We start from the raw sequence: 27,282 nt of genomic DNA on the forward strand, positions 1-27,282 counted from the left end.
TGTCTTAGGAAGTTCTGTTGTGTGACTAGTGAGGTTTTTGTGTTTGTTAAATTGATATGAACAATATTTATTTTGTGCCAGAATGAACGTTAATTACTTATTGTTTTCTTGAGGTGGGAGAATAATTCAGAAAGCCGGGTTGTTACAACAAACACAAAATAAAATTGTTTCATAATCTCATATATTTATGTTTGCAACATTTAATTTATTAAGCCCTTTAATGACGTTTTATTAGAAAAGTGACATATGTTACCTAAATATATTTCAAGATGTCCATTGCTCCCAACTTGATCACCGAAGATATTTCTTTCTGCTTCCTGTCTTGTCCCCACTCCCTGTCCTTACCAAGCAAATGACATCAATAGAGCTCTTTTCCTTTTTTTTTACAGAGACAGAGTCAGAGAGAGGGATAGGTAGGGACAGATAGGAATGGAGAGGGATGAGAAGCATTAATCATCAATTTTTTGTTGTGGCACTTTAGTTCATTGATTGCTTTCTCATATGTGCCTTGACTGTGGGGCTACAGCAGACCGAGTAACCCCTTGCTCAAGCCAGCGACCTTGGGTCCAAGCTGGTGAGCTTTTGCTCAAACCAGATGAGCCCGCACTGAAGCTGGTGACCTTGGGGTCTCGAACCTGGGTCGTCCGCATCCCAGTCTGACACTCTATCCACTGCATCACCACCTGGTCAGGCAATAGAGCTCTTTTTCTTAAGTCTCTATTACACCAAGAATCAGATAAAAAAATTTGTTAACTTGGTTGATAGTGATATTTGTTCTTAGGCCACTAATTCCACCCCTGGAACTTGTGGTTATAGTCTCCTCAGTCTGTGTACTTCCCCCAGATCTCAAACAAGTTGCTCCAGTGCAGCCCTGGGAGGGGATGTTCATCAGAGTTTTAAGCAAGCTGTTAGCATGGCGGCTTCCACACCGTTATTGTGAACAAGTGTTCATGCCATCCCTTCCTGCTGGCTGCCTTCTTTTCCATCTTTATGTCTTATTTTACATCTTCATTCCTCCATAAGGCTACCTTTCACATCCACCCAGCGGTAATACACTTTTCTTTACCCCGTGTCCCCAGCTTGCACATTAGCACGAGGAGAGCAGGAATCATGTTCATCGTGGTGTCTCTAACACAGTACAGGACAAGGTTCTTGACACACATGCAGTCAGCATGTAATGTAGATCTTGTGCAAGGTGTTGGATGAATGCATGTTTCATTCATGCATAAACAACGTATCTTAGAGACACTTTTGGTGACTAGTCATGGTGGTGGTAGAGGTTGTGAGAACTTCCCAGATGCCGTTCATCATCCTCTTTTGAGAGCTACTGGACAGAGTGAGCTGCATATGAAGCTGTAGGTGGGACGTGGTCTCAGAAAAGAGAGTTCATTATCTTTAGGATTTTGCCTAAAAGGACAATTTCCTTACCCTTCTTTCAGAAATCCAGTTCTAGCTTCAGAATCTACCCTGTAATTTGGAGCTATTAAGTAATGAAGGATGTGGATTCTCTTGCAATTGAAGGAAATAAACCTCAGATGGTAGGTGGGTATGCGATATGAGCACAGTTGGACTCAAACTGGTTTGGTCAAGTTGTCTAAGTGCAGAATTGGGAGTTAAAGAGGTCTACAGATCAAACCAGTACCCTTTTATACCCCCCAGAGAACCTTTCCTATTGTTCAGTTGTAGAATTCTATCATGGAATATTGCTAAAAGAAGCTTTCTACTGGTTGATGAAATTTTTTTAATATTAAAATTTTTTGTATATCAAAAATTACTAAACAGAGTATTTCTTCTTATTTCTCTCCACTAAAAACAAGTTTCTTGTAGGATATGTGTCTTAGTCTATTCAGGCTGTTAGACCAAAATGGCACAGACTAGGTAACTTATAAACAAGGGAAATTTGTTTCTCATAGTTCTGCTCTCTCTCTCTGGGAGTCAAAGAGCAAGGCGCCAACATGGCATGTGGGTAAGGGCACAGCCCTGGTGCATAGACAGCCCTCTTCTCTCTGGGTCCTTGTGTGGTGGTAAGGGCAAGGGGTCTCTGTAGGGTCTCTTTAATAAGAACACTAATCTTATTCATGAAGGTTTCCCTTTTTTGACCTAAGTATCTCCCAAAGTTAACATCTCCTAATAGCACTGTGTTTGGGATTAGGATTTTAACATACGAATTTGGGAGACACAAACATTTGGACTGTAAGAGTATGACACTATGAATATAAGGATGGGAGGAGGAATTTCTGATGGTGGGGACATAGTAATCTAGTCAAGAACAATAAATCCATTTGGAGGGCACAGTAAACTCTGTTGTTTCCTTATAATTGACCATTGTCTGAATTTTATTTTCTTTGCTAATACCACAGCCTGTTATCTTTGGGCAGCATATTTTATTTTTTAGACTAGGACATAGCATAGTGAAATGTATCATTATAAAACATTATTGAATCAAATATTTTTGTAGGTATTTTTAAGGAGACCAAAACATGTTATAGATTATGCTACACTTCCAGCAAAGAGAAAATTTTAACAAGTAATCGCTTCTTTTTTGTTAAGACGTCAGTAAACACAGATTCATTTTGCCCTTAATAATTACCGCAGACAGCTTTGCAGTGGTCTTTAACTGGTATTTGTTTGTAATCAAGCAGCCTGAATCTAGCCTTGACAAAGCAGAGGAAGTGGTTAGGAGACAGACCTGTAATTATCAGCAGCAGGTGCCCGTAATGGAATACCAGAGAGATGTTTAAAAAGGCAAATATTATTTGAGGAAAGACTTAAAGGAACTGTCAATTTAGACCAAAAGACATCAAAATAAAAATTGGCTTAAGGGAAGTAGTAAAAGAACATTTCATTGGAAACAAAAGAAAAATTCTATAAATTCTTTTACACAAATTAAGCCCATTCTCCACATGCCTAAGCATGATCACAAAGTCTGAAACAAGATGGGACTCCATTTTTAAAAAGGGTGATTTAACAACATTAGATAATGCTCTTCATTTTAATAAGCATCACATGAATAAATTGAATGGAGAAAAAATTAGTTTCTTTTTTAAAATGAATTTTCATGGCTTCAAAGGACACCAAACCATTGATTTCATAACCACCCATGACCAAAAATTTTTATTTAAATTACATAAGTTGGCTCTGGCCTGTTGGCTCAGTGGTAGTCAGTCCAGCATGTGGATGTCCCAGATTCGATTCCAATCACATCACACAGGAAAAGCAACAATCTGCTTCTCTACCCCTACCTCTTCCCTTCCCTCTCTCTTTCTCTCTCTCTCTCTCTCTGTCTTCTCCTCCTGCAGTCATGGCTCGATTGGTTCAAGTGCATCCTCCCTGAAGCTGAGGATGGCTCTGTGGGGCCTCCACCTCAGGCACTAAAAATAGCTGGCTTGTGAGCATGGCCCCAGATTGTCAGACCATCGTCAGATATGGGTGCTACAGAAGGATCCTGGTTGAGGGCATGTGGGAGTCTGTCTGTCTCTCCTGTCACTTGGAAAAGAAAGGGAAAAAAATTATAGAATTTAAAAATGTTTTCTGTTTTAGATTTTAAGTTGAAGAAGAAAAACAAACAAAAAATTCTGTATTTAATGGAACCCCAAACTTGCATATACATTTTAAATTTTGCTAGTGTACTATATATTTTTTAGGTATTTGTCCATTGTTGCACAAAATTTTATCCTTTAGTGATAACATTTTTCAATTTTTACCTTTTTCAAATAGAAAAAAAAATCATCATCCTTTCTAAGTGGTACAGAGAAAAAATGATCCATATAATAAATTGTATACAATAAAAACCTGTAATCCACCTGACCTGTGGTGAGGCAGTGGTTGAAGGTAGAACTGGAATGCTGAGGTTGAGCCTGTTTGAAACGCTGGGCTTGCTGGTCAAGGCATAGATAGGAGCTGATACTTCCTGCCCCCCCACACCCATCTCTCTCTGTTCTCTAAAATGAATGAAGTCTTTAAAAATTTAAAAAAGAAAACACATGTAATCAAGTTATAAAAAGAATGTTAAATGTGTATAAAATGCCAGGTCAACGTTAGGAAATACACTCCCTCACTGGCTGCTCTGAAAAGCCATCTCTGCATTGTTTGTGTGTCCGCCTCCACTCTGCAGCGACCTCCATCGTGAGCCTCCTCTGCGGACTACGGCAACTTTGTCGCGAGAGTCCTCAAACTCTTGTTTGTTTTTTTCTTTTCCTAATCCGCTGCATCGGACCGCCAGCGTGCCCCCCACCATGCCAGATGTGGCCATAGATACTAGTTCCAAGATCACCACCAAGGACTTGAAAAAGTAGGAAGTTGTGGAGGCAGCAGAGAATGGAAGAGGTGCACCTGCTAATGGGAACGCTAATGAGGAAAATGCGAAGCAGGAGGCTGGCAAAAAGGTAGATGAAGAAGAGAAAGGAGGAGAGGAGAAAGGAAGAGAAGAAAGATGATGGTGAGGAGGAGGATGGAGATGAAGATGAGGCTGAGGCAGCTAAGAGAAAACAGGCACTTAAGGATGATGAGGATGAGCTGTTGATACCAAGAAGCAGAATACTGATGGAGATGACTAGACAGCAAAAAAGGAAAAGTTAAAAAAAAAAAGCCACTGTGACCTGTAACCTCCATTTCCCATCTCAGAATCTAACTGTGGTCACTCTGAAGTAGAGAGTCACGCTCTACCGCCAACCAACGTGGGCAGCGCTGCCGCAGATAACACACGTTTGCCACCACCCAACTAAAAACCACAGCGTGAATTTGCACAAAGGGAGGAAAAAGAACCAAAAGTTCCGAGGTTCTGCTTTTTGTTTTTCTTAGAAATACTTTGAAAATAAAAGTCTGTTTGTATTTACATTTTATATTTTTGTACATATTATTAGGGGTCTGCCAATTTTAATGATCTGTGGATGACCAAACCAGCCTTTGTAGGGAGCGTTCTCTGTCCTACTTCTGACTTTCCTGTGGTGTGACCATGTTCATTATTATCTCAAAGGCGAGAAACACAACAACTAAAGTATTCTTATTCCGAGCTATCCAGTAATTGTTTGTGTATGCGCTTGGCTGTACAATGTAGTTGGTTTGTATGAGATGATTAAAAGGGTCAAAGATACAAGGTTGTTTTTTTTTGTTTGTTTGTTTTTTCCTTTTTTTGTCTGTGAAGTTGCTGTTTATTTTGGGGAAGGCCAATTTAATGTATGTGTGAAACAATATTGTCCAGCAATAAACCAGACTTTTATTTTGCTGAGTTATTCTAAAAAACAAAAATTACCTAAGTTGTTCTGATAGTATACTATTATTTTAATATTTTTCTTTAATTAAAAAATATACACCAGCCCTGGCTGGTTGGCTCAGCGGTAGAGCGTCGGCCTGGCGTGGGGGGGACCCGGGTTTGATTCCCGGCCAGGGCACATAGGAGAAGCGCCCATTTGCTTCTCTACCCCCCCCTCCTTCCTCTCTGTCTCTCTCTTCCCCTCCCGCAGCCAAGGCTCCATTGGAGCAAAGATGGCCCGGGTGTTGGGGATGGCTCCTTGGCCTCTGCCCCAGGCGCTAGAGCGGCTCTGGTCACGGCAGAGCGACGCCCCCTGGTGAGCAGAGCTTCGCCCCCTGGTGGGCGTGCCGGGTGGATCCCGGTCCGGCGCATGCGGGAGTCTGTCTGACTGTCTCTCCCCGTTTCCAGCTTCAGGGGGGAAAAAAAAAATATATGTGTGTGTGTGTGTGTGTGTAATTTAGCACACACACACACCAAAGGCTGTGGTTTATATTGACTTACAGGAAACACTTATATGTGGTATAGACTCAAGAACTCAACAAAATGTAATTGCCTAGGTAGTCTTTTACATTTTTTAATGGATACTTTTCTTTTTCTTTTGTTTTATTTTCTATATAAGCATGCACTTTGGTTTTTATGTTGTGGGAGGGAATGAACCTCATGGACCAGAACACCTTCTATTGGAGAGAGGAGTTATGATATATTTGTATGACCCCATTCATTCTCAGATGTGCTTAGCACGTATTTTGGAGCAAATTTGTTTTCCTGACTAATGCTAACCATATATTTATCACTGTGAAAACAAATGGAGAAGTCAGTCATTCACTGTTCTTGCCAGAAATGCCTTTAGCTCCCATAGTGGTGATATGTCAAGATCTTGACCTACTTAAAGGGAAGACATAAGATTTATTCTGGAAATTCACCAGGACAGATCAGCCCTCAAAAATGTGAAAGAAAAGATCTCTGTAGCTAAATTAAAATAAACTTAAGTCAAACTTGACACATTATGCTTAAGAACACTCTATCTAAACATATATATGTAAGTTCTAGAGTGTCTCGGCCCTTATTCAAAGTGGACCAAATATAGAAGAATCATTCAAGAAATTACCAAAAAAAAAAAAAATCCCCAGATAGATTAGGAGAGGAGGGAATAAAATTTTTATGATTTGTAATTTAGCAGCACATTTTGACATTTGGAATTATTTTTCTTCAGATCGCCATGTAAGTTAAACAAAGCTTTTCATAAGGCCCTAATTTATGTAGGTGAACACAGCATCCAGATAGTTGCCTGTATTCTCAGTAGTGAAATTTAAAATTTACATGGAGGACAATGATTTGATTAGAATTGGTGGATGTGAAAAATAGAAGAGATTTCTATTTTATTTTACTACATTATATTGTATTTTATTATTTTTTATTTTTCTTAAGTGAGAAGCAGGAAGGCAGAGAGACAGACTCCTGCATGTGCCCAGACTGGGATCCACCCAGCAAGCAACCTATGGGGTGATGCTCTGGAGCCCTGTGACCATTGCTCTGTTGCTTGGCAACCACGCTATTTTAGTGCCTGAGGCAAGGCCATGAAGCCATCTTCAGCAGCCGGGGTCAACTTGCTCCAACTGAGCCATGGCTGTGGGAGGAGGAGGAGGAGGAGGAGAGAGAGAGAGAGAGAGAGAGAGAGAGAGAGAGAGAGAGAGAGAGAAAGGAGCAAGGGAGGGGTGGAAAAGCAAATGGCCGCTTCTCCTGTGTTCCCTGACTGGGAATCGAACCTGGGACATCCACACAGCAGGCTGATGCCCTCTACCACTGAGCAAACTGACCAGGGTCGATTTCTATTTTAACATGTATTATATTCTCTTATAACACAGTTCAGTTTAACTGCTTTTTAAATAGAGAAAATCTTCGGTACAGTTGAGTTTAATTCAGGAAGTATTAATTGTTATATCCCAGAGACATAAATGAGATAGAATAGTATAAAAACCTTAAAATCTTGTTAGGAGGATGAAATATTTAGATAAAATATATAAAACTACAAGATGGCAAATTGACATAAGAATAAATAAAAATATTTTGAAAGAGATAAAAGGATAGATAAATGGGATTTGGTGCTTGAACTTGCATCTGGGATACACTCTTCAGCCCATTTTGAGAAAGGAGTTAAGTATTGCACTCAAAGGCCTCTGAAAATGTTTTATTATAGCTGTGCAAGATTCTATTCTCTCTTCACCTCTTCCCATTTTCTTCCCCTTTCAATTTTGAAAGCAATTCTGCCCTCCAGCTTTCTCTTATTAACAGCTCTTGTCTTTGCCTTGAAGTGAGGAGTTGCAGGAGCCTGGTTTCAAGTTTCCAGAGTTGCTCTTTGCCTTTGCTCTCCCAGGGCTGCATTACACTGGAGAAGTACAAAATGAGCCCCCTGTCCACATTTAGGTTATATTATATATGCTGTAGCTAAAGCTACTTAAGGCCAGACGTTACCACATCTCACAGCAATAGTTTTGAGTTTGTGACGTTGTACAGGTTTGTTATCTCCTTTTAAATACAGTTTTACATGTTTTAAAACTCGTTTGGATTTTGAGTAATGGTCTCCTTGGTGCCGTGATGTTTGTAAAATGACGTCAGCCCTTGAAGGTAGAGGATTGCTGTGTTAGATATATCCCCTTCTGGATTGTGGGAAAGAACAGCTGTGTTAGCCTTGCTCGCAGGTTTACCGGCTGCAAGCCCTTTGTGCAATTAGTGCATGAGCATGTGACAGCACTATTGTACGGATATAATTGCTTCCCTTCAGGGACAATGAGATCAGAACGTGCCCTGCCATTGGGAGGTGTGGTTTGTTTCCTGATATTTTGCCCTTCGCTGCAAAAAAGCAGGTTTTCTTTTGTTTTTTTCTTTTCTTTCTTCTTTTCGCTTGCCTGTCTTTGGTATGGCTCACTGTTTTCCGGTTCCACAGTTCCTTTATTATCTGCTCAAATTCAATGCTAATCTGCATGGCCACAACCACAAGCCTTACAAGAATGTGTGAAGGGGATGAGGGGACCTGTTGCATGAGTCTCCGTGGGTGGGAAAGTGGATCGAGTTAAGTATAAGCAACCTGGATAACTACTTCAAAGTCAATTGTGGATACTTCTGTAATTAGTTAACATAATTCAGATAACCTTAAATTTTAAGGGCCATAAAGATTTATATGAATAATTCTGAAACTTAGATTTTCAATTCAAAATACAAGAATTTAAAATTCTAATGTTCACAAATGTTTGAGAGTATATATAGACAATTGATAGATACTAATTTTAAATTGGATTGTGTAATAATTTTTAGAGCTTTAATGTCTTACTCCTTAGTTCTACCTTCTGTAAGGCTTTTTAAATGTTTTGTATGACTTTTGTCATTTGGAGAAACTAACAGTATTGCTAGGGTAAACAGTATCTGGGATGCCTGAATATTTCTGAAGCTGTTATTTTCCAGTTTTAGAAAAGTAAAAACAAAAATGTGGGAATAATATGGGGAAAGAGTGTAAAGTGAATTTGCAGTTTAGTATCTCAGCCATGCATGTGGCAGGATCATAATAAAAGTTCCTGGAGTGATTAGATTAAAACATGCATATAAAAAAACTTGGTATTTCAGATTAATAAGAAAATCACCCTTCATTATTTCTAATGAAGTCTTCATAAATCTTAACAAATGCTATTTTTCTCGTTCGACCAACTAATCATAAGTCCATGAGTAAAAAATTTATTTTTCCTAACATATTTGAAAATACTACCCTAAAAGCAATTATTGAGTGCTTTACTATACTAAATGATATATATACAAAAACCTATATCAATATAGATAACTCTGTAGACCAGTGATTTTCAACCTTTTCAACTCCTGGCACACATAAACTACTAAAATTCTGTAGCACACCAAAAAATGTATTTTTGCTGATCTGAAAAATGTATAATTTTGATTTATTCACACGGACAACTATTTTTGTGTTGGCTGTTGTTAATTTTTTTTTTTTTACTTGACAATCAAAGGGAAAAGAGTTCAGAACCCTGAATAAATAGTCAAGTATTGCATGTTCTAAGAATTCTTGCAGCACACCATTGTGCCATTGCACACCAGTTGAAAATCTCTGCCTATAGACTATGAATGTGAAGACCATAAATATGCAGAGGCTGAGAATTAGTTCAATACTTCAAATTCTAAAGTGGCACAGTTTAACAAATAATAATCTGGACTAAAGAATCTTTTTAAATTTAATGTTATTAATTCAGTTTGGTAACATTGATTGGAAGCCCCAGTTTTCAATCATAAACCTTTGGATTAAAAGTGATTTATCTAACCTGACCAGCAGTGGCACAACGGATAGAGTGTCAGACTGGGACGAGAAAGACCCAGGTTTGAAACCCGGAGGTCACCAGCTTGAGCGTGAACTCATCTGGTTTGAGCAAGGCTCACCAGCTGGAGCCCAAGGTCTCTGGCTTGAGCAAGAGGTCACTTAGTCTGCAGTAGCCCCCCCCCCAACCCCTCATCAAGGCACATATGAGAAGGCAATCAATGAACAACTAAGGTGCCTCAATGAAGAAATGATGTTTCTGATCTCTCTCCCTTCTGGTCTCTCTGTCTGTCTCTGTCTCTGTCTCTCTCTCTCTCTCTCTCTCTCTCTGTCACACACACACACACACACACACACACACACAAAAGTGATTTAGCCTAACCAGTGGTGGTGGAGTGGATAAATCGCGGACCTGGAATGCTTAAGTTGCTGGTTAGAAACCCTGGGCTTACCTGGTTAAGGCACATATGGGAGTTGATGCTTCCTTCTCCTCCCCTCCTTCTCTCTCTTTCCCCTCTCTAAAATGAATAAATAAATACAATTATATAAAAAATGAGCTATCTATTATTTCTTAAAAATATAATTTATTAATAGTTTGTATAGACCCTGGCTGGTTGGCTCAGTGGTAGAGCATTGTCCAGCCTATAGAATTCTTGGGTTTGATTTCCAGTCAGAACACACAGGAAAAGCAACCATATGTTTCTCTGCACCCCTCGCCCCCATCATTCTCTCTCTCTTCCCCTTCTGCAGCCATGGCTTGAATGGTTCAAGCAAAATTGGATGGCTCCATGGCCTCACCTAAGGTTAAAATAGCTCTGTTGCTGTGCAACAGAGCAGTGGCCCCAATCCCAGTTGGGGCACATGTAGGAGACTGTCTCTGCCTCCCTGCCTCTCACTCAATAATAATAATAATAATAATAATAATAATAATAGTTTGTATAAAACTGTGATAGGTAGGAACACATATGAAAAGTCTTAAGTAGTATAAAATTTGGGAAACACTGATATACTTTCTATATTACTGTGTGTGTTTTATCATTAGTTATTAAAATATATGGAATTAAAATTGACTACTTTGCTTGAGTTCAGTTTAGTCAGTATTTGTAATTTTACTTTTTTTATTTGGATTTACTTGTCGAGTTTATTGATTTTTTAATGTTGTCACTTGACTTGAAATTTTATCTTAAAAAGCCATGATACCATGCTTTTTATGATGCTTAAAGACATTTTCAAAAAGTTGAAAATTGAACTCTCAATTACTTTTTTAATCAAGAGAGAATGCAAATAATTATTCTTTTCGGTTTTTATTGTCAGTAAAGTTGGTAATATAACTACTTTAGGACCATTTCCTATCCCTGTGAGTAGTTTCAGAGACCCAATAGGGGAAAATTGATTTATTGTGAGAATATTATTTCAACTTTGGAAGATGAGAGGCTCTTGTAGTGCCTATATTCAACTGTTTTTAAGTTGAATTAATTTAATATACAGTGTTTGGGATATTTCTCTGATTATTTAAATAGTTTGGTCTTTACTTTTTCTGATTGTCAGAAAGAAATGTAAAACTTCATAGATACTGTATTGCAAGCAACAAATTTTTTTTTTTTTGGTATTTTTCTGAAGCTGGAAATGGGGAGGCTGTCAGACTCCTGCATGCGCCCAACTGGGATCCACCTGGCACGCCCACCAGGGGGCGATGCTCTGCCCATCCGGGGGCTCGCTCTGTCACGACCAGAGCCACTCTAGCGCCTGGGGCAAAGGCCAAGGAGCCATCCCCAGCGCTCTCGGGTCATCTTTTGCTCCAATGGAGCCTTGGCTGTGGGAGGGGAAGAGAGAGACAGAGAGGAAGGAGAGGGGGAGGGGTGGAGAAACAGATGAGTGCTTCTCCTGTGTGATCGAACCCAGGACTTCCGCACGCCAGGCCGACGCTAAACCACTGAGCCAACCGGCCAGGGCCAAGCATCAAATTTGTTCTAGTATTATTAGTTTAGTTATTTTAAGCTACTTCTGATCATTCTTCATTAAAAATTGTTTTTCAGTATATACTAATATAAATTTAATTATATCTTGAATAAAATTTGTATAGCAGTATATTTATTTGTATTTTGTAGGGCAAACATTTTTTAAATCAAGTATAGTCTTTTCACTAACCTACATGTGTGCCTATCTGCAGTGTGTTACATAGACAACTAGATGCACTAGAGTGATCCAGAGGTAGGGAGACCACATAATTATTGCCCAAATTAGGTAATTTTTATGAGTGAAAGTGAAAGCTATTAAGAATGATTCCTGGAGTACTAACATAAACTGAAATTGTCCTGCAGAAATGAGGTGAATAATCACCGTACTGGGAGACTGCAAGTTTCTGCAATACCTTCTGAATCACTGGGGGAAAAGTTAATGTCACAGTGGTTTTCATGTTAAATATACTTTATTCCAAGTTTTTGAAAAGTTATTTTCCTTTCAGGAAGTTGGACAGAATAACTGATTAACCAGAACAGCTACTTTCTTGCCCGTGTCCAATAATACAGTGTGTTTTATCTGTGCACCTTCACTCTTCATGAAGCTTAGATAAATTTCTTTTTAATACAATGTATTGTGGGAAGTAAAACAGTTTGCTTTCAGTTAAAAAGATTTTTTTTTAAATAATAGAAATTAAGACTCGTTTTAAAAAAACTATTATAGAATGTATTTGCCAGGCTTTTGCCCCTTCTCTCCCCTTCTGGTTAGTTATCAATCTGCTACTGGGAATTGTCACCAAATGGCCATCTGTTTTGAGAGTCTCTGTCAACATATTGATTTGGGGCAGCGCCTTGTTTACTCAACGGCAGAACACAAAATAGAGAAAACCTTGAGTAAGCTTTTGTAAGTTGGTTTACTTGTCTTGGTTGATTTCTGCTTCAGAGATTATAAAAATTCAGATAAAAGAACTGAAATGGGTTTTGGGACTGAAAAGAAGTATTTCCAAACAATTATCATCTTGGACATATGTAGATCATATTTGCTATGTACGTCTTTGTCTTTAGAAATAGTCTTAGCTCATTGATATGGGGATTGCACAAGGTTATTTTTTTAAAAAGACTTATTTTGGATGAGAATTTTGGTGATATATTTTGAATTACATGTGTTTCACATGTTTTTTTTTGTTGTTGTTGTTGTTTTGTGGCAGAGACAGAGAGTCAGAGAGAGGGACAGACAGGCAGGAAGGGAGAGAGAAGAAAAATATCAATTCTTCGTTGTGGTTCCTTAGTTGTTCATTGATTGCTTTCTCATATGGGCCTTGACTGGGGGGCTACAGCAGACTGAGTGACCCCTTGCTCAAGCCAGCAACCTTGGGTCCAAGCTGGTGAGCCTTGCTTAAACCAGATGAGCCAGCGCTCAAATTGGTGACCTTGGGGTCTCGAACCCAAAACCTCCGCATCCCAGTCCGACGCTCTATCCACTGGGCCACTGCCTGGTCAGGCTCACATGTTTATATCTTCTGAAATTTACAAATTATTTTATTAAACATTTCTAGAATGAAAAACAAAAAGAATAAGTAATGATTAAATATCTATAGCCCTCAAGTTTTTTATTTTTATTTTTATTTTTCTGAAGCTGGAAACGGGGAGAGACAGTCAGAGAGACTACCGCATGCGCCCAACCGGGATCCACCCGGCACGCCCACAAGGGGCAATGCTCTGCCCCTCCGGGGCGTCGTTCTGCCGTGACCAGAGCCACTCTAGCGCCTGGGGCAGCGGCCAAGGAGCCATCCCCAGCGCCCGGGCCATCCCAATGGAGCCTTGGCTGTGGGAGGGGAAGAGAGAGACAGAGAGGAAGGAGGGGGGGTGGAGAAGCAAATGGGCGCTTCTCCTATGTGCCCTGGCCGGGAATCGAACCCGGTCCCCCGCACGCCAGGCCGACGCTCTACCGCTGAGCCAACCGGCTAGGGCCTATAGTCCTCAAGTTTTAAAATGTAATTCTGCAGAGGTGTAAGAGGATAAGTTTGGAATTTTGCCCAAGAAGAATTATAAAGCAGATCTAATTTGTATTAGTAATTGAACATTAGTTGGTATGTTAGGAAGAAGAATAAACTTGGGGAAACAGTTATATTTACCCAGTTAGAATTAATGCATAAGACCAGCAGCACAGAGAAGGGCGTTCTCAAAATTGCTACTAGTATGTCTATTTATACTTCTTTTGGCATTTGAGCTTCCAAATGCATTCCATCAACTCTGTGTACCATGTTTCTTTTTTTGAGAGGGGGGCTTTTCTAATTCAACCAGGCTTCAGTGACCCACTAATTTGGCATCTTTATTTAAAAAAGAAATATATGAGAAGCTGAAACCCAGGTGGGGAACTGGTTTGCCTTGTGTTCAGAAATTTGACCTACGCAACACACACACACACACACACACACACACACACATTAAATTTTTTTTTTTTAATTTAGACAATTAAATTCAACAGGGTGATATTGGTCAACCAGAGTACATAGATTTTAGAGAAAACATCTCCAGATCATTTGGATAGTCGATCAGGTGTCCCCAAACTACGGCCCGCGGGCTGCATTTATCTGGCCCCCGCTGCACTTCTGGAAGGGGCACCTCTTTCACTGGTGGTCAGTGAGAGGAGCACTGTATGTAGCGGCCCTCCAGTGGTCTGAGGGACAGTGAACTGGCCCCCTGTGTAAAAAGTTTGGGGACCCCTACATCACCCAAAGTAAAATCATCTTGTTACCCCATATTTTGTTTCTCTTTAAGCCCCTCCCCTTTCCTCATCCCCTTTTCTCTCCACCCTTCCCTTCCCCCTTGTAATCACTGCACTTTGATCTCTGTCAATGAGTCTCAATTTTGTGTCCCACCTATGAATGGAATCATACAGTTCTTAGCTTTTTCTGATTTACTTATTTCACTCAGCATAATGTTATCAAGGTCCATCCATGTTGTCATAAATGATACTATGTCATTTCTTTTTTTTTTTTACAGAGACAGAGAGAGAGAGAGTCAGAGAGGGATAGATTGGGACAGACAGACAGGAATGGAGAGAGATACGAAGCATCAATTATCAGTTTTTCCTTGTGACACCTTAGTTGTTCACTGATTGCTTTCTCATATGTGCCTTGACCATGGGTCTTCAGCAGACCGAATAATCCCTCTCTCAAGCCAGCGACCTTGGGTCCAAGCTGGTGAGCTTTGCTCAAACCAGATGAGCCTGCGCTCAAGCTGGTGACCTCGAGGTCTCGAACCTGGGTCCTCTGCATTCCAGTCTGACGCTCTATCCACTGCGCCACTGCCTTGTCAGGCTATGTCATCATTTCTTATGGCTGAGAGTAGTAGTCCATTGTATATATGGACCACATCTTCTTTATCCAATCCTCTATTGAAGGGCATTTCGGCTGTTTCCATTCTTAGCCACTGTGAACAATGCTGCGATGAACATGGGGGTACTTGTGTCTTTATGTACCCATGTTTTTGAGTTTTGGGGGTATATACCCAGTAGAGGGATTGCTGGGTCATATGGTAGTTTTATTGTTAATTTTTTGAGGAACCACCATATTTTCTTCCATAATGTTTGTACTACTTTACATTCCCACCAACAGTGAATGAGGGTTCCTTTTTCTCCACAGCCTCTCCAACACTTGTTATTACCTGTCTTGTTGATAATAGTTAATCTAACAGATGTGAAGTAATATCTCATTGTAGTTTTGATTTGCATTTCTCAAATACCTAGTGATGATGAGCATTTTTTTCATATATCTGTTGGCCATTTGTATTTTTTCTTGGGAGAAATGTCTGTTCATGTCCTCTTCCCATTTTTCTATTGGATTGTTTGTTTGTTTGTTGCTATGTTTAGTGAGTTCTTTCTATATTTTGGGTACTAGCCCCTTATCTGAGCTGTTGTTTAAAAACATCGTCTCCTATTTAGTTGGCTGTCTATTTGTTTTGTTGACAGTTTATTTTTCTGTGGAGAAGCTTCTTGGTTTGATGTAATCCCATTCATTTATCTTTGCCTTTACTTCCCTTGTCTTTGGGGTCAAATTCATAAAATGTTCTCTCCGGCCAAAGTCTATGAGTTTAGTACCTATGTTTTCTTCTATGTAATTTATTGTTTCAGATCTTAAATTTAGGTCTTTGATCCATTTTGAAATAATTTTTGCCAACACACATATTTTATAGATGAGGAAACAGACTCCCAGAGAGCCAAGAGTTCACACAGGTGTTCATATAGAATTAGGATGACAAGTCTTGTCTTCTGGAGCTCTGGTTCAGCTGTGTCCTGCAACACAGCACTGCACCTTCAACTGTCCCCTGCTAATTCTTTTTCAAGCCTCTAAGTCCTACTCAGCCTTGGCAATCTCAGGGTCGCACACTTCAGTGCCTACTGGAACTACTGAGGTTCCCTGAATAAGTTGGGCTGAGTGGAAGATGACAGACACTGCTGGGGACTATGACAAACCAGAGAGCACAGTCCCGCCAGACAGAGAAGGCTCCAGGTCCTCACTGTAGGAGTATGGTCCCACTACTCTGACAGCTTCCAGTTTGTCAGGAAAAGCCAGAGCTCTCAATTTTTATTTTAAATTTCTCAGGCAGGGCAGGTCATAGAAAACTTGCATGCAGGTGGACTTTTGCCAGCTGCCTGCCAGATTGTGACCTCCGCTTAGTGCATGTTTCTCATCTCCCTAACAGCAGCAGCAGCAGCAGCAATAGCAAGCCCTGTGGCTTAAAAGTTGCAAGATGCTATGTGTGCATTGTCTCTTCTAATCCTCTCAACAACCCAGGTAAATACTGAAGAGGAGGAAACTGAGGCTCTGACAGATTGAAATAATTTGTCAAAGTCCAACAGCTAAATTCAGGGCTAGGATTGAAGCCTAGACCCATCTGATTTGCAGTTTCTAATCTTATCCTCACTCTCTTTGGCCTCCCTGTTGGCTCAGCCATCACTGGATTGAATTAAAGCTATTGGTGAATCTGTAAAGTTTTCTAAAATCCATTTCAGTTCAGCGTTTCAAACACGTTTTGAATTACCACTATGTAAAAAGCATTGTGTGCTCTGAGGATGAAGAATAACAATGCACAGAACAGGGTATTTGGCCTGGAGAACAAGCCAGGCATGTCAACTAATAATTATTGTAAGCATGGACCATGATAATTTCTAGAATTTAAATCACTTTTCCACTGTAATAAATTTCTGTTTATTTACTTGGCTTATGACCTATATTTCTCCTCATTTTTCTTCTGGAAAACAATCAATGATGTATTTGTATACTTTAATAAAGGTGAAACTAAGGCTTTTAAATACCTTATTAGGAGGTTGATATGTTGACATTAACCTGAAGGTAACATTGTTTCATTTTGATTTATTATAGTTTTGGAACTCCAATTGACTCTAATAAATTTAGATTTGTCTGTTATTACATATCATTTTAACTGCAATCATTAAAATTATTTTATTAATTATCTTGTTCTTTCAACTTTAAATATAACAACATCATTTCATCACTCTCAGTTTAGTGAAACTAGTATAATAATGTTTTTGGAAATTCAAACATTTTTATCTTCTTTCTCTTCTCCCCTCTCTCTCTCTTGCTCTCTCTCTCCAGTATAGCCATGCATTCTTTCACAGCTATACGCCTAATCGATTGCACAGCTGCACTGTATTCCAAACGGCAATCATAACTTCTCATCTGTCCTAATGTCTCTTTCTGCTACATGCAGAGATGATCAGTTATGTCAAAAGAGATATGATGGGGGCTCTCTAAGGAACGGACCACAGTGGATGCTTTTGGTTCCCTGTTCTGATCTCCTTTACTGGCCCACTGCACGCACCCCCCAGCTGCTGTGATATTGGCTGCTAAAGGATCACAGCTGTGCTTTTCTTCAAAGAATTGCCTTTGGTGGTTGAACCAGAAGCTGTCTTTCCTGGTAGATTTCCTAAAGGTGGGAACAAAATGATGGGGCATCTGTTTTGTACCAGAATACCTGTGTTGTTGGAATATAGTGTAATTTGCTAGAAAATGTAAGGGGATCCTTAATTTCTTGTTCTTTGCTGTGGTCCCTGGTATTGCTCAAAATCAGAATTTATAGAAGACTTTGAAATCTTTGAATAGAATAATTCTGATTACATATAGTAGCTTGTAATATATGTGATTCTCCCCCAGAAGTCTTTAATATAGGCACAAATTCACTATTAGGAGAAAAAGAAAGAAAAAGTTAAGATTAAAATACTATGGTTATTTGCCTGACTTGTAATAGTGCAGTGGATAAAGCACTGAGCTGGAATGCTGAATCTTCCTATTTCTCCCTCTTTCCCTCTCTCTCTCTCTCTCTCTCTCTCTCTCTCTCTCTGTAAAAATGAATAAAAAATATTTAAAAATCTGATAAAATACTAGTGATTCTAAAAATTCTATTGGGGTTTGCAATAGCCCCTGGCACCACAAGTTAGTGGTGATAACAAAATCCACTGGGATTTTGCAGGTCCGCTCTCAATCCTGAACTTTTTTTTTAATCTTTAAGACAACATTTATTTAAAGTGAAATGTATAAATCCTAAGTGTAAAGTTGAATGAGTTTTGATGAATGAATACATTTGTACAGCACCACATCAGTCAGGATATAGAACATTTCCATCACCCTCAAAAATCTCCCTCTGCCCCCTTTGAATCACCGTGCTCCATACATAGGCACCCACTGTTCTGAGAAATAGATTAATTTTGCAGTATATAAATGAAATAATAGGATCTTCTATGTCTGACTTCTTTCAACATATGTTTTAATAATTCATGTTGTTGGATGCATCATCACTTTGTTCTTTTTTTACTGCTGAGTAGTATTTGTCATTTATCTCCATTTACTTAACACTTCCTTTATTGTTCATTAATGTTTTGCCATTTTCTTTTTAAATTATTTTTTAATTTGTCGTGGTGACATAGTTTCGAGCATCCCAGTCAGTACAACACCATCTACGTACTGCATCGGTCACCCCCACACCCCATGCAAAGTCTCCCCCAATCCCTTCCTCTCCTTTGCGCCCCTCCCCAACCTCCACCCCCTTTTCCTCTGGCTCAATCCTAAACTTTAAAAGACTGCAAATCCAGGATACTTTTTTTTTCTCCATAGGCTTAAAAAATTTACATCTTTTCTAGGCTATTTTTCATGTTAATACTTTCTTCATAAAGATTAAGCTCTTAAAATTTTAATAAAACCCCCCTTTCTCAGCCCCCCCCTACCCCCATCCTTCTACGCCCTCTCTGTCTCTTGGCCCCACCCACAGTTCTCCCCCCCCACCTCTCTGATTCACACCTGTAGATGTTCACTCTCTTCTTCTTCCAGTTTTGCCTATTTTAATTGAAAAAAATATGAGCATTACACTTTCAAAAGTGATTATTTAAAGCCCCTGGCTATTTGTAGGGTACCAATAAATGAAGAAATGAGGGGTTTTGGTTTTTAGTTCTTTTATAGAAAGGGTATTTTTCAAACATAGGTTCACATATAATTTATTGTCTGGAAATCAGATATATAAACTATTCCTTTATAAATTCTTAAGTAATATATATATTTTTTGCATCTTGTTATTTGGCCAGGATATTTAGTATATAATAATGAACCCAGAAATAAATTACTGGGAGAAATTTGCTCATTTTTTTTCTTAGAAAAATGTGCATTTAAAAAATATATTTTATTTATTGATATTAAAGAAAGGAGAGGGAGAGAGAGAAGGGTGAGTGAGAGGAGCAGGAAACATCTACTAGTAGTAGTTGCTTCTCATGTACTGTATACCTTGACCGGGCAAGCCTGAAGTTTTGAATTGGTGACCTCAGCATTCCAGGTCAACACTTTATCCACTGCACCACCACAGGTCAGGCAAATGTGCATTTTTGAGATTTATTTTCAGTTTTATATTCATACACAATTTGCAAATCACCAGGTTTTCTTTTTCTTTTTTTCCCCCCAAATCACCAGTTATTTAATTCACCATGCCAATACCAAATTGAATGATAAAATTAAATAGCAAACTGGTTTTTTTTCATAATTTAATCATTTTGTTTCCTCCTGAATTTGTTGATATATAAAAATGGCAAGAACTTTTAAAAATACATTTTTCCCCCTAGTGTCGACATTTTTATCAAGTATTTTGGAAAGTTATGAAGATCGAAATACCTTTCTCACAATTCTCTTATGTATGTTTCTGCTAGGAGTGCCAAGACAGAGAATAGTATCATTGTTTACATAGTGGTAGAAAATACCCAAATTATCAAGAAGGAGCATATACTTTAATATTTTTCTGAAAAAATAGATTTTAAAAAAATAATTTATAGGTTTTAAATTATTTTTATTTATTCATTTTAGAGGGGGGAGAGAGAGAGAGAAAGAGAGAGAGAGAGAGAGAGAGAGAGAGAAAGAAGGGGGGAGGAACAGGAAGCATCAACTCCCATATGTGCTTTGACCAGGCAAGCCCAGGGTTTCACCCAAATATTTTCCTGTGTATTTGGGAATAACAGTTGTTTGTTTGTTTGTTTGTTTGTTTTTTAAATTTTTTTTTAAATTTTTTAATTTTATTCATTTTAGAGAGGAGAGAGAAAGGAAGAGAGAGAGACAGAGAGAGAGACAGAAAGAGAGAAGGTGGGGAGGAGCTGGAAGCATCAACTCCCATATGTGCCTTGACCAGGCAAGCCCAGGGTTTCGAACCGGCGACCTCAGCATTTCCAGGTCAACGCTTTATCCACTGCACCACCACAGGTCAGGTCAAGCCCAGGGTTTCAAACCAGCGACCTCAGCAGTCCAGGTCGACGCTTTATCCACTGTGCCACCACAGGTCAGGCTAGATTATTTTTTTTTAAATGCAGCTTCCTTGGTGACTTAATATGTTTCATCTTGTTCCATTTATACATATTTATATCAGAATTCAGGTATAAGCTTCTACCATGTTTTCATCATTCTAGATTTTATAGTTTGTTATAGTAACTAATATAACCTAGCCAAATTCAAGTCAATCACTCAACAAAATGAAAAAGTAAGTCTTGAATTTTACCCTTGACTTAGGTTTAAATCTTCCTTGAGATAACTCTGATCTTTTTGTCTTGATTTAATTGTTTAATTGGAGTATCTTAAAACAATGACACAACAAAATGTTGATATACTTACATGTATATTTTATTTTCTGTATGCAGAAGTAGTGTGACCTCTAAAAAAATCTAAAGAGTTTCCTCTAGGTTGATTATTATCTAAGGACCCGAGAAGCTCTGTGACTTTGAGAAAGTATTTTACCTTTTTGAGCTTCAATTTCTTCATCTGTGTCAATATTTAGGGGGATTGATAGAGAGCTCTGTATACTTTAGCATATTTGAAAGGCTGAGTTTATCTCGGCATTGCTCATAGAACAGTTTGTATGATTCCCAGTGGTTTAGGCTCTGGCGATGTCAAGGTTAATTACTACTCTGGGAATAGAGCTTCTTCATTATAAAGTCAGCATGTTCCAAAAATCTCTTTGTAAGTCATTTCTATTAAAGGTGCAGGCATTCACAGCTATGCAAGACAAAAATACCTTTAGCTATGTTTGCAATTTAGGTTTGAAGGTAAGTAGGGCAGACAGTGGAAGAATTGGGAAATTCATTAAAAAGTCTCTTCTTTCTGTTTCTTTATGTATTCTGGACAATAAAAACATTTAACGAATCCTCCACAATTAATTCCATCACTTGTATTGACATCAGAAAGTGTTTTCTGTGAGCCAGTTAGGCAGGCAGGTGGACCGTACATCACTCCAGTGAGTTCCAGTTAAAATGCTGCCTCAATCTCCGCTTGAAGGAGGAAAGACTTAAAAAAGAAAGAAAATGTATGTGTGTGTTTATATTTGTGTCAGTGGGTGTAAGTAATGGTGGTGTTACTGATGATGAAATAATCTTAAGTCTGTTTTATGGTCTATAAAGGGAGAAATCATTTAATCACTGTTGAATGATAGAGTGATATGATGGCCAGAAGGGAGATCTCTGGTTTCTCCTTCCAAATGGATTCTGACTTCTCTGGGGAATTCAAACTCATCGCTGGCCTTGCTCGAAAGCCATGCACCCAGTCCCACTTCTGAGTGGGCTCTGGTGTCAATTACAACTCTCCTAGAATTCTTTTTTAACCAGCTGCTTGTAGCTTAACAATGTACCCCAGCATCATCATATAATTCTCTTTAAGTTCATTTTCTCTGTGTCCTGTAACAACTTTTCCCAAATGTTGATTTCAACTTGAAGCAACATTTTTCAAAGTGTGATTCATAGAAAATAGAAACTGTTTCTCTAGTCACATTTTCTCTCTCTCAACTTCAAAATGAGTTTTAAAAAAGGCTCCTTTGGAAATAATACTATATGCCGATCTCTCTACCATTTTAGCACTAAGACACCAAGTTAATATATTCTGTGTGTGTTGCAAATATATTTTACATATTACATTATACTTTTTTTTACTGGATCCTCAACAATGCCTTTTTAAGGAAACACTTATGTTTATAAGGACTTATAGCTGAGAAAACCAACCTTTTTATCAAAGGGATAATCATATTTTACTTATTCTTTGAGCTCTGTACCAAAGACAAACTAGGTTTGATTGCTTTGATAGGAATAAAATGAAAATATAGTTCTTAATGATGAAATGGCTGAAAAACACTTTTAAAAGTGAAATGATTGTTCTTGTGCTTGATTAAAATAACAAATTTCTCCTAAGGATAGCTACAGCAGTTATAGTTAATTTCTTGGCCTTTCTTCATATATATATACATATACATACATGATATATATGTATATGTATATATATATATAACATTGACTCTTCCTATAGTTTTCCCTATAAATATGTATAATGAAAGTCAGTATTTAAAGATATTTTCACTATGTTTTATAGCATTAATTTCTAAGTAATATTTTAATGTATATTATAGTTTATGGAATTAAAATATTAACCTTGTCTATAGATTCTGTCTATAGTGACCTCTTCGTTAGGTTAGTCAGTTAACAGATAAATGGAGTGTTGCTAGAAGAAAGGGAACAAGAATCATCTTGTTCAATGTAAATTTTGGGTGCTGAATAGCCTGTGATATATTTGGAGTGAGAAAATGGGCTTTGTTTTTTCAGACACTGTCACCACTGACACATAGGCGAAACATAAAGGAGCTTGCGTAGCCTGAGTCCTGGAAATCTGGTGGGGTAAAGCCTTCTCTCTAGTGCTTTATCAGCTCTTGGACAAGAACTTCAGGGTTATGTTGAGTAACACATTCACTATCAGTGTTTTCTCCTCATTAGGGAAGAAACGTTCTGCCATCATGTGCTCCACGATTAGAGTTAATGCAGCCTCTAACATGCCCCAGATGTTTTAATGTCACTCGCATCACTTGCAGAGTTTATAGATGTGGTTTGTCTACTGGTTTATTCTTTTCAGAGCAAACATTATCTTTCTGCTTGATGGGAAAAAAAGCTAAGTTAGACTCAATGAGTTACTTAACATAATTTACAGTATGTTTAGAAACAGTGCTAAAATGTAGAGTATGTCATCAGTGGCACATTCTCATAAAGAATTTATTTGCACTGAGTAACAGAAATGTGATCATGTCAAAATGACCAGATGTCCCTTCTTAATGGTACCCCCCCCCATTTTTTAAAAAATAATGTGCCTCAATTCTAACTTTTCATGACCATAAAATGTTTTCCTTTCCAGTACAGGGATAGAAATTACATAATCCCAACCTGGTAAAATGTATCTCTGTGCTATTTAGTAGTTGAATTTACAAAATCATCTTTATCATATCAGGAGTACTTTACTATAGTTATCCTTTTTTTGTTCTGTTTCAGGTTTATGCATTGTTTCAGTTCTAAGTTTTTTATATAGCGGTATTTATGTGTTTATGTTGTAGCTGCAACACCCTCTTTGTCCTTTTTATTGTCTGTGCTAAACACCCAACCTCAGGTAGTCGTGTGTTTGTATGTAATAAGGATGGTTGTATCACAAGGTCACTGGGGCTTGGAAAAGCCCTGATTCACAGACTAAAATATAAATGAACAACAAAATGAAGAAAGTACAACTTTCTAAGAAGTAAGAGTTGTATTTGGAGGAAAAATGTTCTGAGTTAGATTTAAGGAGCAAGATAATGGTATCTTGCATTTAAATAATACTCTAATAGTTTTTTTCCCTTTTATTTAATTTATTGGGGTTTAATTTATTGACACTGGTTAGCAGAATTATGCAGGATTCAGGTACGCATTTCTATAATACATCACTGCACACTGTATCGTGTATTCGCCACCCCAAGTCAGGTGTCCATCCATCAACATTTTTCCCTTTTATATCCTCATCCACCTCCTCCAGCCCCCTCCCCAACATTTTTAGTTTTAGTAGCAGTTGCTTATATCTAGCTTTACAATTTATAAAAGAATGTCTATATGTTATTGCATTTAACCTTCATAATTTGTCTTCACGTAAAAAGAAATAGGTGTTATACCTCACTAAGCAGAAGAGAAAACTGATTGGTGAGCGGTTGAGCCATGAACACATTCTTTCCCTTCCTAAGCTCTTCCATGACTTCATGCTTCCTAACCCTCTGTCCTGGGGACTTCACTTCTCCTTTCGTAGTGCTCTCCATGTGTATGTACCATGGGAACACAGTGACTCCACATTCACTGTAGGGCTTTTAGTGTCATTCCAAGAAGAGATTTTTAAATGCATGGCTGGAATGAAACCTTCTGTTACTTAGCTCTTCAAGACATAGAAACAGAGTACAGACTGATATCTGTCGGAGGGGAGGGTTTGAGGTGGACTAGGTGAAAAGGTGAAGGGATTAGCAAAAATAAAAACGTTATAGACCCAGACAACAGTATGGTGATTACCAGGGGGAAAGGATGATGGAGGGAGGTAGAAGAGGGTAAAGGGCAGATAAATGGAGTTGGGAGGAGACTTGACTTGGGGTTTTGAAACAAAATATCATACGGGGGGTCCTTAGGTTACGACAGTCTCGATGTACGATATTTTGAGTTTACTATGGTCACTCCCATAAAAACTTTTAAAAATTGAGATGTGAGTGTTTCGGTTTACACTGTTAGCATTATACTTATGGACTACGTGGGTGAACTAGTTTGGTTGTGTGTGGTAGAAGAATACGCAGTAACACGTATCCTAGAGCTTGTAAACGGATCGGCCCCTTCAACCCAGTGTCTCCAGCACCTTCTGCAGGTCCTCCTGCCTCTCCAGCTTCCTCCTCCCAATAGGTCACCCTCTCCCACCTTGCAATGCCTCTTCCAGTGTGCAAGCCAACCACAGGAATAAAGGTAAGGAAATTTTTTTCCACTCATTTTTTTTGTTTTTGTTATACAGTACAGTACATTTATGTCCTTTTCCTTCTTCTGTGGCTTAGTTGTGTTTTTATGTTCTAGGTTATGATTTTACAACTGTGTTAGGATAGGTAAGTGACTTAGGCTAGGGTGTGTTTCAATTTACACCAAAATTCGAGTTACATCACTATCATAGGAACGGAACTGTGACATAACCCGAGGATCCCCTGTAATCTTCATAATCTGAAAAATTGGCCCAAATCCAGCAGTTTTACTAAAACTAGGTGCCATGTGTAGTTTTACTCTTAACTGTATATTCAGTGAGGAGTGTATTTGGCTTAAATGGTGGATATTTCCAACTCTAGAATACTCTATCCCAGTGAATACTGTCTTTATTTGCTTAACATTTAGATCCTCCAGTTCTGATACTCACTGTGAGGAACTTTATTTTAAGGTCAATTCAAGAATTATATCTAATTTTAATTATATTTTAATTTAAACAAAATAATTAACTATAGATGACTTCTTTTAGGGGTTAAAATAGAAAATATAAGTTTTATATTACTAGTATGGTATCGAGGGAAAAAAATGAAGACTTTTCTGCATGGGTGATCCAGACCAAACACATATACAGTTAGAGCTACTTAATTTTATACTTGAGTTGTCCTATGCAGGCAAGTTTACAAGTTTTAAAACAAAATTTAACATGTGCATACATACATGGCCTTAAGTTAATATATGTATACATGCACAATATCACATCGTTTAGAGATTGTTTAGTTAATGTTTATAAAAAAGTTGCAACATTTATATACATTCTTTAGACTGCCAAGTTTCACTTGGCTGAAACAACCATATGGCCCTAAAATAGAAAAATGTGATCTTTAAAATTAAGAATTGTTGAAATGGATTTTTGAACAAAAATGGATCTTTGTTTTAAGGTCTGTTATTTAAAAAAAAGTAAAATCCTCGTAGACGACATAGGTGTTTTTTCCCTTAGATCTATGTTGAACATTTGTTGACTACTGGTTAGGCACAGTAAATGATTATAGCTATTTAACTGCATTATTCATGCTCTACATTTATTTCTTTCTCTATCATAAAGGAAAATTTTAGATCCTTTCAATTATCCATTTTATTTTTCTAACAGAAACTTTGACTTACTGAGTGAAAACATAAGATAGTAAGGCAAATATATTCTTTTCATTGACAAGCTATGGAATACTCTTAGAATTCTGTCACTGGGATTTCATTCAAAGTAGAAGGCTATCTAGATTCTATTCCGTTAGTAACACCTGCTAGTAGGGCAGGACCCTTAACATTCTAAGCTTCAGTTTGTCTGTTGGTAAAATAGAGACAATAACACATTACCCTAAGAGCCTTGTGATAATTTATTGAGAAGACTATGTGACAGCAAGCATACTATATGAATATTGTAATTAGGAATTGAATTAAAATTAGTAAATTAATTACAGGTATACTAGTTAAAGCTATATTGCATAAGAAATGAGATATTCTTGATGCTATTTTGAAATCATTGTTATTCAGGTTACTTATGTAAAGTGATTGACCTTTTCCCTGTCATTTATATATTGTAAATAGTCTTCCAAGTGTTTCCACTTATGTGTAAGTTGCTTATTTCAGAAACAAGAAATTAAGATAGTATATTTTTTAATTGGGGAAATATCAAGAATATTCATTAGTCATATATTTATTCATTTGATATTTATTAAATCCCTACAGTTCGCCAGACACCTTTTCTTTCTAGAAGTGATAAACAGTAAAGAGTGATGTAAATAATTATCAGATTGCAACTTTGGTAAATGTCATAAAGGAAAGACACAGTATGTAAATCATAGAAACATATGATAACTTGTGGAAATTGCCAAAGAAGGCTTCTAGAAAAGGTTGACAAAAATTAACCCGGCATAAAGAGAATTCCAGTATTCTTCAAGGGCCAATAGAACTATAAAGTTTTATAGATCAATCAAAGCATACCAAAGTTATACACATTTTTTAAGTGTATTTATTTTAAGGGAGTACTTAATTCGGAGCATAAAATGTTTCTGTTTTTCTCTTTAGATATGTAAACTGCAAATTGGCCTTTAGATATAAATTCACATATTGTTAGTAGAGCTATTCTTTAGCTAACCGAACTTATCTATAATAGAATTGATCTTGAGTTATTATACGCTATCTGTTGTTTTTAAACCATTATTATGTATACATGTCTTCAGGTGAAAGAAACCAGGGAAAAATGAGGATGTGTTTCTGAGACTGGCAAAATGGTTCTTGTGAGAAAGCTGCTTTGGGAACAGGGAGAAACAAGTTAAGAGGTTTGTCATGATTGTTGGTGATACATGAGCATCCAAGAAAAACATTAGGCTTGGATTTTCCAACTCCCAGAATACTCAGCAGCAATTTTTCAAGCTGTGCTAAA

At 37.9% G+C, this 27,282-nt stretch overlaps 1 protein-coding gene and 1 pseudogene across 3 annotated transcripts in view; both read left to right on the forward strand.

Annotated features, from left to right (window-relative positions):
• UNC5C (unc-5 netrin receptor C) overlaps positions 1–27,282 on the forward strand; it is a 437,884-nt gene that overhangs the window by 17,862 nt on the left and 392,740 nt on the right. The window lies entirely within an intron of this gene.
• On the forward strand, positions 4,236–4,556 carry LOC136306397 (prothymosin alpha-like; annotated as a pseudogene).

This window comes from Saccopteryx bilineata, chromosome 5 (assembly GCF_036850765.1).
Source record: "Saccopteryx bilineata isolate mSacBil1 chromosome 5, mSacBil1_pri_phased_curated, whole genome shotgun sequence".
Taxonomy (NCBI): Eukaryota; Metazoa; Chordata; class Mammalia; order Chiroptera; family Emballonuridae; genus Saccopteryx; species Saccopteryx bilineata.